This window comes from Bos indicus x Bos taurus, chromosome 15 (genome assembly GCF_003369695.1).
Source record: "Bos indicus x Bos taurus breed Angus x Brahman F1 hybrid chromosome 15, Bos_hybrid_MaternalHap_v2.0, whole genome shotgun sequence".
Taxonomy (NCBI): Eukaryota; Metazoa; Chordata; class Mammalia; order Artiodactyla; family Bovidae; genus Bos; species Bos indicus x Bos taurus.
In genome coordinates this window covers 83,806,464-83,819,197 of record NC_040090.1, presented here as the reverse complement: position 1 = coordinate 83,819,197, position 12,734 = coordinate 83,806,464, and the positions used below count along the sequence as shown (strand labels likewise).

Here is a 12,734-nt window from a genome sequence, read left to right as displayed (position 1 = left end):
TTTTTCTTTTGTTCATTGATGCTATCAGCATCTAGAAAAGCCTAATGTAGAAGCTCTGTTGAATAAAAGAGATATATTTCCATATTCAAATCTAAACCAATCTATAACGTTAACACACCTACATGGGAGTTTTGGCAAAGGAATGCAATTACTTATTGCTGATATTAGCCCTTAGGTATTAATGATAGGGCTTCCCTGGTGGCGTATTCGGTAAAGCGTCTGCCTGCAGTGTTGGAGACCTGGGTTCGATCACTGTGTTGGGAAGATCTGGAGAAGGAAATGGCAACCCATTCCAGTACCCTTGCCTGGGAAATTCCATGGATGGAGGAGCCTGGTAGGCTACAGTCCATGGGATCGCAAAGAGTGGGACATGACTGAGTGACTTCACTTTAAACTTTCACTTTTAATTGATGATAACTGTAATTCATGCTTTGATACAACACAAAGAGAATATTTAAAATAAATTCTGCATTCTAGTTAATTCTCACATCTAAGTCTAGATATAGTATATATACATTCAAATAGTAAATTGATACAGTCAACATGGAGAATAATATTCCTTAAAAGACTAGGAATAAAGCTACCATATGGCCCAGCAATCCCACTAACTGGGCATATACCATGGGAAAACCATAATTGAAAAAGACACATGTACCCCAATGTTCATAGCAGCACTATTTACAATAGCTAGGACATGGAAGCAATCTATATATCCATTGACAGATGAAAGGATAAAGAAGTCATGGTACATATATACAATGGAATATTATTAGTTATATAAAAGAATGAATTTTAGTCACTTCTAGTGAGGTGGATGAATCTAGAACCTGTTATAGAGAGTGAAGTAAGTCAGAAAGAGAAAAAATAAATATTATATATTAACTTATATATACAGAATCTGGAAAACTGTATTGATGAACCTATTTGCAGGAAAGGAATGGAGATACAGATACAGAGGGCAAACTCATGGACACAGTTGGGGAAACAGACAGTGGGATGAATACATAAATAGCATTAACATACATACAATAACGTGTGTAAATAGCTAGCTGGTTAGAAGTTGCTATAAAACATAGGGAGCCCAGTCTGGCACTCTGTGATAACCTTGAAGGGTGGAATGGGGGGTAAGGAGAGGGATGCTCAAGACAAAGATGATATATGTATAATTATGGCTGAATTTCATTGTTGGATGCAGAAACCAATGCACTACTGTAATTTTCCTGCAATTAAAGACTAACTAAAGAAAAATAATAATAAAACCATTGCTCTCTACTCTTTTTATCATTCTTTATTCTTCATTCCTTTTTCCATTTCTCACTCAATTAAATCTAACTTTTATTCTTTAGGCATTTCTGATCCAAATAAAATCACTTAGAGCCTTAAATTTGAATTATATTAATGAGTTTAATCTATCCAGAGTTTCCAAATTATTCACTGAAAATTTACCTTAATGAGATATAAATTTAAATGAACAGAGTTTAAATTAAGACCCTAATATGTGTTAAGAGTACATATGGGAGAGAGAAGGACAAAAATGTACTTAGTGTAATACAAAACTCAGTTATCATCAACTCCCACAATAAAATGGCCATAGTTAACCGAATTCAGTAAGCCCCGGCCTTGACGTAACAGACCAGGATTTCAGTTGGGTAATCTGATCACTCAGTCTACAATGAAATTCAATTCACTCAGGGTCAGATCACTCAGAGATTGGAGGAACTTCCAGAGATCATTGACTCAATTTCTTGCCTTTGGCCCATTCAGTACTCTCCTCTGAAACTGCCCTTATAAAACTGTCCCACCAGAACTGGAAAGCTTAACCATTCTGTCAAAGGTAGGGAGTTAATTTAAGACTCTGTGACCAGGCAGTTCAATGCATGGACTCAATCATTAGCTATTTATTTATATTTTTTAGGCTGAGAAAACACGACATTACTATACATATTGTCTTAAAGCAATTTAGATTCATCCTTGAGAGATTTGTATTCTAGTCTCAGTTCTGTTACCAACTAGCTGTGTGAACTTGGTGATTTATTTCACTTCTGTGGCCCAGAATTCTTTTGTTTAGGGTAGATTAAATATATATATAATATATTCCATTCCAAATATATAATATATATATATATATAATATATATATATATATTTCTTTTGCATATTCTCTGAGTCAGAGATTTTTTTTTTTTCATGCTATACATTTTGGTATTTAGAGAAACTTTTTAGAAGTAGGTCTTCATATTCCCATTTAATTAATGGGCGATCTAAGGGTCAAAGACTTTAAAGTGAAAGTGAAAGTGTTAGTCACTCAGTCATGTCCGACTTCTTGAGACCACATGGACTGTAGATGGTCAGACTCCTCTGTCCATGGGATTCTCTAGGCAAGAATACTGGAGTGCATAGCCATTCCCTTCTCCAGGGGATCTTCCTGACCCAGGGATGGAACCAGGGTGTCCAGTGTTGCAGGCAGGTTCTTTACCATCGGAGTCACCAGGGAAGCTCAAAGACTTTAAGGAACACATCAAAAATCTTCCTTGGGATTCTTCCAGTCCATTTGTTAATTAAAAAAAAAAAAGAAGAAGAAGAAGAAGAAGAAGAAGAAAAGAAAGAAAAAGCCATGTGTTGGAATGTGATTTTTCCCTACAAAGTTTATCTGAGCTGCTTGGACTTGCTGGTTGCCACTAGACACTTTAGCAAAAGTGCAAAGCATGGTGCAATCTATTAATGTCATTCTCTCACCTCAGTTGCTGTCTACTTTCACCTATATATACCCTGGGCCTCTCACTTCATACTTATTGAAGACACCTAGTAGGCAATGTCAGACCTTACAGGTAATTGTTGTAATATGGTCTCCCAGGTAGGAAAGTAATTTTTGATGTAATCTATCCTGTCTTTAATACCTTGTGCTGTGCTGTGCTTAGTCACTTAGTCATGTCCAACTCTTTGCAATCCCATGGACTGTAGCTCTCCAAGCTCCTCTATTCATAGGATTCTCTAGGCAAGAATACTGGAGTGAGTTGCCATGCCTCTCTTCCAGGGGATCTTCCCAACCCAGGGATCGAACCCAGATCTCCCGCATTACAGGCAGGTTCTTTACCGTATGAGACACCAGGGAAGCCCAAGAAAACAGGAGTGATTAGTCTAGCCCTTCTCCAGGGGGTCTTCCCAACTCAAGAATTGCACTAGCGTCTCCTGCATCGCAGGTGAATTCTTTATCAGCTGAGCTACCAGTGAAGACCCTTTCATACCTCATAACCCTTCAAAAGCAAAGATCTAAATCTGTTTATTTTAAGAGGAAGAGCATCTATCTTGATAAAGAAAACACACAAGACAATTATTTAAGTTTTTTTTCTCTTTTACTTCGTTCCTGTCTCCTTCTATAAATTGATTAAAAAAAAAACATGAATAGGATTAGAAATGGAAGGTTAGAACATCAATAATATTAAATTAAATAAATATTGATTATTGTTGTTGTTCAGTCCCCAAGTCTGACCATTTTTTGACCTTTCTGACTCTGCCAGGCTCCTCTGTCCATGGGATTCCCAGGCAAGAATACTGGAGTGAGTTTCCATTTCCTTCTCCAGGAGATCTCCAGAGGCAGAGATTGAACTCACATCTCCAGCATTGGCAGACAGATTCTTTACCACTGAGCCATTTTCATCACCCCAAGCATTTAATATTAGTAATTGCCTGTTATAAAGGGAACATAGGAAATTCAAGAGATTGAGAAATTTGCTTAAATTCACTTAAAAGCTAAATGGAAAGGCCAGGACTCAAGTTTACAGTACGTATTTCATCTCTGAGCCTTTCACGGGTTTCAAATGTCCTCATGATTCTAGAAGAGATGGGCTTAAAGAAATCTTATGGAGAAGGAAAGAGAATTTCCTCACATCAAAGCACATACACTGAAGTGTAACTAATTGGCCCCAAGGTTTGCTTTTACTCTGGGACTGTCTGAGCTAGGTAGCTCAATGCATATCCTTTGGGACTGGTTTGGGAGAAATACTTTCCTGGAAGCTCCTGAGGCTGAAGGCCTGTGTTAGGCATTTACAGACTTTTGTGGGAGTTACTATAAATATCCGATGCAGTAAAAAGAAAGCACTTAAACTCATAATTTTCCAAAAGATATATTGTGGGAAGAGAGCTGACTTCAGAGGCACTTCTCATTCAGAATTCAGAAATAGTTTTCTTCACAAAGTCTCCAAGAACCAAATTAAGAAATTGGCCCCATTTTTCACAAGACTCCTCTCTGCTTCAATAAGAGACCTTATTCTGTATAAACAAGTGCTTCTGAGGAGGAGTTTGTGAATTATTGCCACATGCAGAGTTACCTTTCTCCATAAACTCCTTACATCCCATGATCTCTTGTGATAAATCCCAAGATAAATCTTAAGGGAGTATAGTTTGTGTGTTTTATTCAGGTTTCATATAATTTAACTTCTAAGTAAATTAAAGTTGAAGATGCACAAAGTATATTTTATTGGAAGTCACCTGTTTGCTCATAAGAGGTAAGGTTTTTCATTCTCTCTAAAATATTTTCTTCTAATTGCCTCCTAAAGACCAAGCTCTTAGAATCTTTAGTCAGTGTGTCTTCTAACGAATGATGGAGGTCCTGGGGAGTGTTCACATCAATGAATGAGTTTGTGGATCCAGAGTTCCTAGGCTTTCCTTGGAGTTGGCACATAGCTGTGCTACCTCTTAAATGCATCTCTGCTCACAGAAGGTACAATGAACTGGATTGAGGCCAATTTGGTAGAAATTTCTGTCTTGGGGATCTTCTTGTTGAAAGTGTAGGTCATTGCTGAAGTTTCTAGGACAGAATACAAAATAGAACTGTGCTTTCTACACAGTTGAATTTTCAAGCTCCCTGACAACACTTTGATCATAATCAGATTCCCTTTTCGGTTTAGGGGAAAGTGACTGTGTGGTCAGCCAGGAAGAAAGAAGCTAAACTGTGATGAAATTTTGGCTCAAACTACCCTCTCTAATATTCTTGCTCACCTTCCCACTCTGTCTTTTTGTATTCTATCCCTGACTCTTCTTTCCCTGGTTTCTGCTCACTCGCTCTCCTCTCTCCTGCTCTAACTTCATTAGTCTGCTTCTTTCCTCCTCTTCTCTATAATCCATTTAGGTTCATTTAGTTTTCTGCTTTGATATTAGCCTCAATATGCAGTTTAATTAACTTGATTTTGGAGTCAGGACAGAAATTTAAGGTATCAATTTGACATCTTTCTTTGATGGATCAGAATTTCTTTTCTAAGATGCAATCTACGTGATGATTGGGGTTTGATATTTTATATGAAATGTGGGTGAGTGCTAGGCTATCTAGGTACATCTTTGTCTAGTTATACCCTAATTGCCTTAGTTAAAATACTCTGTATTATAGGTCAAACTTTGTAACTAGAAAAGGACAAACAAATGGCCACAGTTGCCTTGCCAAAAATTATGGAAGTCAGATGAAATAATACAAGGGAAAGCTTGTTTGAATGATAAGATTAGATAATAAAAATAATATTTAATCCAGTATTGCTTTATTCAATCATATGTGTATGGAAATCCACATAGTAATATAGGAGCAGAGAAGATATAGACACATGTCTATTTACCTGGAGAAAAAAAAAATTACAGACTTTTGGGCCCAAATATAATTGAATTGATTAAAATTTCAACAGGTGAAAGTAAAAATATAAGGATGAAGAAAGCAAAAATAGTTTCTTCTATCACTAGTAATACTAGCATCATTCTATTACTTCAATTTGGGAGATACCATCTTTATTCTTTATTATAGTATTTCTGTGCTTTTTCAAATTAGTGTCAAATGACCTACTAATTTACTTTAATATGAGTTTTCAGATAATTTTCCTCTTTCTGATTAATCACCAATCCTTCATGGTATCAGAGATACCAACAAGTCAGTCATCAGATATGTATTAAGAGCCTATTCATTATCCAGAGTCAACAGATAGAGCATGGAAAAGTGTCCTTAGCCTCTTCACAACAAATTGGTCAAGTGGTGGGATGATCCAGGGATGTTTGGAAATACAGACTGAATTCTGTCATAAAGCTCTGAGGGGGTATTGATCCAACCTAATGCATACATTAAGTCTTTATGTCCCCAAATATTTTCTTTGCTTACTTAAAGTGAAACAAAATAAAATTACATGAACTGGTTTTCACAGTGGTCTATTATCTGCCCACAGATTTTCTTTTACAGCTTTCTGATTTAATGAGAGTGCAGTCTTTATGGAGAGAAGATATATTTTTCCTGAAGCAATGCATGCTGTTCTTCTTATAATGATATTTCATCATTCTCTCCAAACTGCTTCTCTCCTCACAGCAAATGGTCCCCTGCCTTTTGTTTTCATCTCCTATGGGAAACCTGATGCACTGAAATGGAAAAATCATTAACTTATTCTCCTTTTAAATACTCATCAGAGATTATGGAAACTGTCATTTGGAGTGAGTGAAAGTTGCTGAGTCGTGTTCAGCTCTTTGAGATCCCATGTACTATAAAATCCATGGAACTTTCCAGGCCAGAATACTGCAGTTGGTAGCCTTTCCCTTCTCCAGGGGTTCTTCCAAACCCAGGGATTGAACTCAGGTCTCCGGCTTTGAGAGCAGATTCTTTACCAGCTGAGCCACAAGGGAAGTCCAAGAATACTGGACTTGGTAGCCTGTCCCTTCTCCAGTAGATCTTCTGACCCAGGAATCAAACCAGGGTCTCCTGCATTGCAGGCAGATTATTACCAACTAAGCAATCAGGGAAGCCATTTTGAGTTTTAATTATTATAACATTTCTAAATTTTTCTAATATTATTTTTGCTAGACTACAAGGAAGCCTAAAGTTTTATTTAGATGTATAAATTTATTAGAGGAAAGTGGACAGTAGGAACCTGGAATGTCGGGTCCATGAATCAAAGCAAATTGGAAGTGGTCAAATAAGAGATGGCAAGAGTGAATGTCGACATTCTAGGAATCAGCAAACTCAAATGGACTGGAATGGGAGAATTTAACTCAGATGACGATTATATCTACTGCTGTGGACAGGAATCCCTCAGAAGAAATGGAATAGCCATCATGGTCAACAAAAGTACACGAAATGCAGTACTGGGATGCACTCTCAAAAACGACAGAAAGATCTCTGTTTGTTTCCAAGGCAAACCACTTAATATCACAGTAATCCAAGTCTATGCCCCAACCAGTAATGCTGAAGAAGCTGAAGTTGAATGGTTCTATGAAGACCTAAAAGACCTTTTAGAACTAACACCCAAAAAAAGGTGTCCTTTTCATTATAGGGGACTGGAATGCAAAAGTAGGAAGTCAAGAAACACCTGGAGTAACAGCCAAATTTGGCCTTGGAATACAGAATGAAGCAGGGCAAAGACTAATAGAGTTTTGCCAAGAAAATGCACTGGTCATAACAAACACCCTCTTCCAACAACACAAGACAAGACTTTCGACATGGACATCACCAGATGGTCAACACTGAAATCAGATTGATTATATTCTTTGCAGCCAAAGATGGAGAAGCTCTATACAATCAGCAAAAACAAGACCAGGAGCTGACTGTGGCTCAGACCATGACTTCCTTATTGCCAAATTCAGACTTAAATTGAAGAAAGTAGGGAAAACCACTACACCATTCAGGTATGACCTAAATCAAATCCCTTATGATTATAAAGTGGAAGTGAGAAATAGATTTAAGGGCCTAGATCTGATAGAGTGCCTGATGAGCTATGGAATGAGGTTCGTGACATTGTACAGGAGACAGGGATCAAGATCATCCCCGTGGAAAAGAAATGCAAAAAAGCCAAATGGCTGTCTGGGGAGGCCTTACAAATAGCTGTGAAAAGAAGAGAAGTGAAAAGCAAAGGAGCAAAGGAAAGATATAAGCATCTGAATGCAGAGTTCCAAAGAATAGCAAGACGATATAAGAAAGCCTTCCTCAGCGATCAATGCAAAGAAATAGAGGAAAACAACAGAATGGGAAAGACTAGGGAATCTCTTCAAGAAAATCATAGATACCAAAGGAACATTTAATGCAAAGATGAGCTCGATAAAGGACAGAAATGGTACAGACCTAACAGAAGCAGAAGATATTAAGCAGAGATGGCAAGAATACACAGAAGAACTGTACAAAAAATATCTTCATGACCCAGATAATCACAATGGTGTGTTCACTGATCTAGAGTGAGACATCCTGGAATGTGAAGTCAAGTGGGCCTTAGAAAGCATCACTATGAACAAAGCTAGTGCAGGTGATGGAATTCCAGTTGAGCTATTCCAAATCCTGAAAGATGATGCTGTGAAAGTGCTGCACTCAATATGCCAGCAAATCTGGAAAACTCAGCATTGGCCACAGGACTGGAAAACGTCAGTTTTCATTCCAATCCCAAAGAAAGGCAATGCCAAACAATGTTCAAACTACTGCACAATTGCGTTCATCTCACACGCTAGTAAAGTAATGCTCAAAATTCTCCAAGCCAGTCTTCAGCAATATGTGAAACGTGAACTTCCTGATGTTCAAGCTGGTTTTAGAAAAGGCAGAGGAACCAGAGATCAAATTGCCAGCATCTGCTGGATCATGGAAAAAGCAAGAGAGTTCCAGAAAAACATCTATTTCTGCTTTATTGACTATGCCAAAGCCTTTGACTGTGTGGATCACAATAAACTGTGGAAAATTGCGAAATAGATGGGAATACCAGACCACCTGATCTGCCTCTTGAGAAATTTGTATGCAGGTCAGGAAGCAACAGTTAGAACTGGACATGGAATAACAGACTGGTTCCAAATAGGAAAAGGAGTATGTCAATGCTGTGTATGGTCACCCTGCTTATTTAACTTATATGCAGAGTACATCATGAGAAACGCTGGACTGAAAGAAACACAAGCTGGAATCAAGATTGCCGGGAGCAATATCAATAACCTCAGATATGCAGATGACACCACTCTTATGGCAGCAAGAGAAGAGGAACTCAAAAGCCTCTTGATGAAACTGAAAGTGAAGAGTGAAAATTTTGTCTTAAAGCTCAACATACAGAAAACGAAGATCATGGCAAATGGTCCCATCACTTCATGGGAAATAGATGGCGAAACAGTGGAAACACTGTCAGACTTTATTTTCTTGGACTCAAAAATCACTGCAGATGGTGACTGCAGGCATGAAATTAAAAGACACTTACTCCTGGGAAGGAAAGTTATGACCAACCTAGAGAGCATATTCAAAAGCAGAGACATTATTTTGTCAACAAAGGTCCGTGTAGTCAAGGCTATGGTTTTTCCTCTGGTCATGTATGGATGTGAGAATTGGACTGTGAAGAAGGCTGAGCACTGAAGAATTGATGCTTTTGAACTGTGGTGTTGGAGAAGACTCTTGAGAGTCCCTTGGACTGCAAGGAGATCCAACCAGTCCATTCTGAAGGAGATCAGCCCTGGGATTTCTTTGGAAGGAATGATGCTAAAGCTGAAACTCCAGTACTTTGGTCACCTCATGCGAAGAGTTGACTCAATGGAAAAGACTCTGATGCTGGGAGGGATTGGGGGCAGGAGGAGAAGGGGACGACAGAGGATGAGATGCCTGGATGGCATCACTGACTTGATGGACGTGAATCTGAGTGAACTCTGGAAGTTGGTGCTGGACAGGGAGGCCTGGCATGCTGTGATTCATGGGGTCGCAAAAAGTCGGACACAACTGAGCGTTGAATTGAACTGAAATGGACAATTTGACTTATTGATATGAAAATATTTATTCTATTCAAGGAAACCCAGTATCAGTCAGTTCAGTCGCTCAGTTGTGATTTTGAAGAGATCAGAAACAATGGGTGCAACCTGGTTTCCAAATCAAAAAATGCGTTTCTTCAAGAAAGTACCTCCCCAAATTATTATAAAATTATATATAATATAAAACTTTATATATAAATGAAAATTATATACAAAATTCAGTAGTTGATATGTATATACATTATATGAGCATATATATTATATACACATATATGTATTGGAACCTCTAATTGTCATTTGAAGAAAAGGCATCAAGACATTAAAGTGACCTGATCAATATCATACAACAAACGCATTAACTCTCAGACTTTGGCAAAGAGCATGGTCATTGAGGGTTCCCTTGCACAAATCTTATTCCTTATAGAAAGAACTGGTTAAAGCATGAAAACCAGCATAAAAAACGTTATTTCATAATTTTTTGCAATGCATGAAAACTTTGAGAAATAGTGAGTTATATGTTTTGATGGAATTATAACTCTAAAAGTTATCATTTCAAGTCCAAATACATTTCTATTGCCAAGTCCTCATTTCCCCCACTTCCTTTGCAGATGAACCGCTTCTCAGCTATGCCTGTTTTACATTCACCATAACCATGAGGTGAACAGCAATGTGAATGAGTTCATTCTGCTTGGGTTAGCACAGAATTTACTAAAGGACAAAATAGTGTTTGTGATCTTGCTTCTATACCTTGCAGCTCTGTTGGCAAACTTCCTAATTGTGATGACCATACGAAATAGCCAGACACTTGGGATCCCGATGTACTTCTTCCTTTTCTACTTATCCTTTGCTGATGCTTGTTTTTCAACAACCATTGCCCCTATGTTGATTGCAGATTCTGTATCTGAGAAGAAAGTCATCTCCTTCAATGAGTGCATGATCCAGATCTTTGCATTTCACTTCGTCGGGTGCATGGAGATCTTGGTACTTGTCCTCATGCCCATTGATCACTATGTGGCCATTTGCTAGCCCCTGTGGTACACAGCCATCGTGAACCAGCGTGTCTGTGGCACACTGGTGAAACTGGCCTGGGTGGGGGCCTGTATCCATTCTTCAGCACAGATTCTCTTGGCTTTGAGACTACCCTTCTGTGGCCCCAATGTTATTGTTCACTATTTCTGTGATGCGCAACCATTGTTGAAACTTGCCTGCATTGATACTTATGTCATCAATCTACTCGTAGTGTTTAACAGTGGGGCTATATGCATGATAAGCCCGCTGCTAATCTCCCATGTTTTACCTTACATTTTCTGCATAATCATAGTGCAGAAGGAAGAAAGAAAGCCCTATCTACTTGCACCGCTTATATTATTGTTACTGTATTATTCTTTGTACCGTGTATATACACATACACTTGCCTTGTAACTGCATTTCCAGTGGACAAGATGGTGGCTGTGTTTTACACTATTGGGACACCTTTGCTCAACCCCCTGATTTACACTCTGAGGAATGCAGAAGTCAAACAGGTCATGAGAAGGCTATGGTGCAACAAACTCTGACTCGAGATGGCAAAGTGCAGAAGATACCAATTGCTAATTCTGCCACAGTATAAATAAAACTGGATTGATAGGAAAGGCAAAATGTTCTCATCCCAGTGTGGACAACCATAGTTCTCTTCCAGTGGGACCTGTGTGAGAATAAGCAGAATCTATAGAGCACATATCTGTATTATTTTAACCAATGTCTCATGGAGAGACAGAACATGAAGTGCAATCACAATTGTGGGAGCACAAGACCATTCTTCACTTCTGCCATCTGCTTTGATACTCTTTTGAGGCTCAAGAACCAGATCCTGTTGTTTCTGTAGCTTTATTTTCTTATTTTGAACACTATTTTGGTTTGTTTTTCTTTTTCATGTTTCTGATTCCAATTTTATACTCTGTCCTTGATTTCTGTCATCTATTTTGTTGTTAAACCAGTGCTGGCACTACTGTGTATCATATCATTTCTGGCTCAAGATTCAGTCCATCAAGTCATTCCCAGAAACTTATTCTCTCCAAGGAGCATAAATAGAAAATAGTTAAGCTCCTATTTTATGCTTGTCTTCCTCTTGAAACACCCTTAAAAATTGGCCTTTCCTTTGCCTGCAGTGAACAGGGAAATAACTAACCTTCTATTCAAACTAGACAATTCTATTTATAACAAAATATTTTCTGTATTGATCCATAATTTTTATATATTTTAATAATTTATATAAATTTATATATTTTTATAATTTTAATATTTTGTTCATCATGTTAACCATTATTTTATATTATTTAATTTTATATACTTATTAATGTTTTTGTAATTTAAATTTTTGGACACTTCCCAAATGTTTGGTGAATCAGTGATAATTTTATAAAATTGTAAGAATTATATTACAAAACCCAGCATGTCATTGATGATACTGTACATACAAAAGAGGCAAAAACTGGCATATAAAACAGAGCTATAAAGAGAAGATGCCCACAGAAGTGAGACTCCCAACTTGGAAACACAGAACAAAATATGTCAAGAATGAGAACTTTTTTCAACATATTTTGCTATGAAGGGGAAGAAATTAATGGAATAATTTTCTGGCAACAAATTGGTGTTGAAAAGATGGTATTTTAGGATGAAGGAAATAACAGCATGTTTCATGATGACAGGAATGATCCTGAACAGAGCAAAAGGGGGTAAGGGAGTGATTATCAGATCATTGCTCTTATGTAGAAGGAGGAAATGGGATCTATCTGGTACACAAGTGGACATGTTGGCTTGGAATAGTGGTTACAGTTGTTGTTTAGCGGCTAAGTCACGTCTGACTCTTTTGTGACCCTATTGACTTTAGTCTGTTAGGTTCCTTCTGTCCGTGGGATTTCCCAGGCAAGAATACTGGAGTGGGTTGCCTTTTTCTTTTCCAGGGGATCTTCCCAACCCAGGGATAGAATCCCTGTCTCCTGCATATGCAGGCAGATTCTTTACCATTAAGCCACCAGG

The 12,734-nt window shown here is 37.9% G+C and overlaps 1 pseudogene; it reads left to right on the top strand.

Moving 5' to 3' along the window:
• The first annotated feature begins 9,813 nt into the window (after window positions 1-9,813).
• Window positions 9,814-11,272, top strand: LOC113905096 (annotated as a pseudogene).
• Window positions 11,273-12,734: the final 1,462 nt, after the last annotated feature.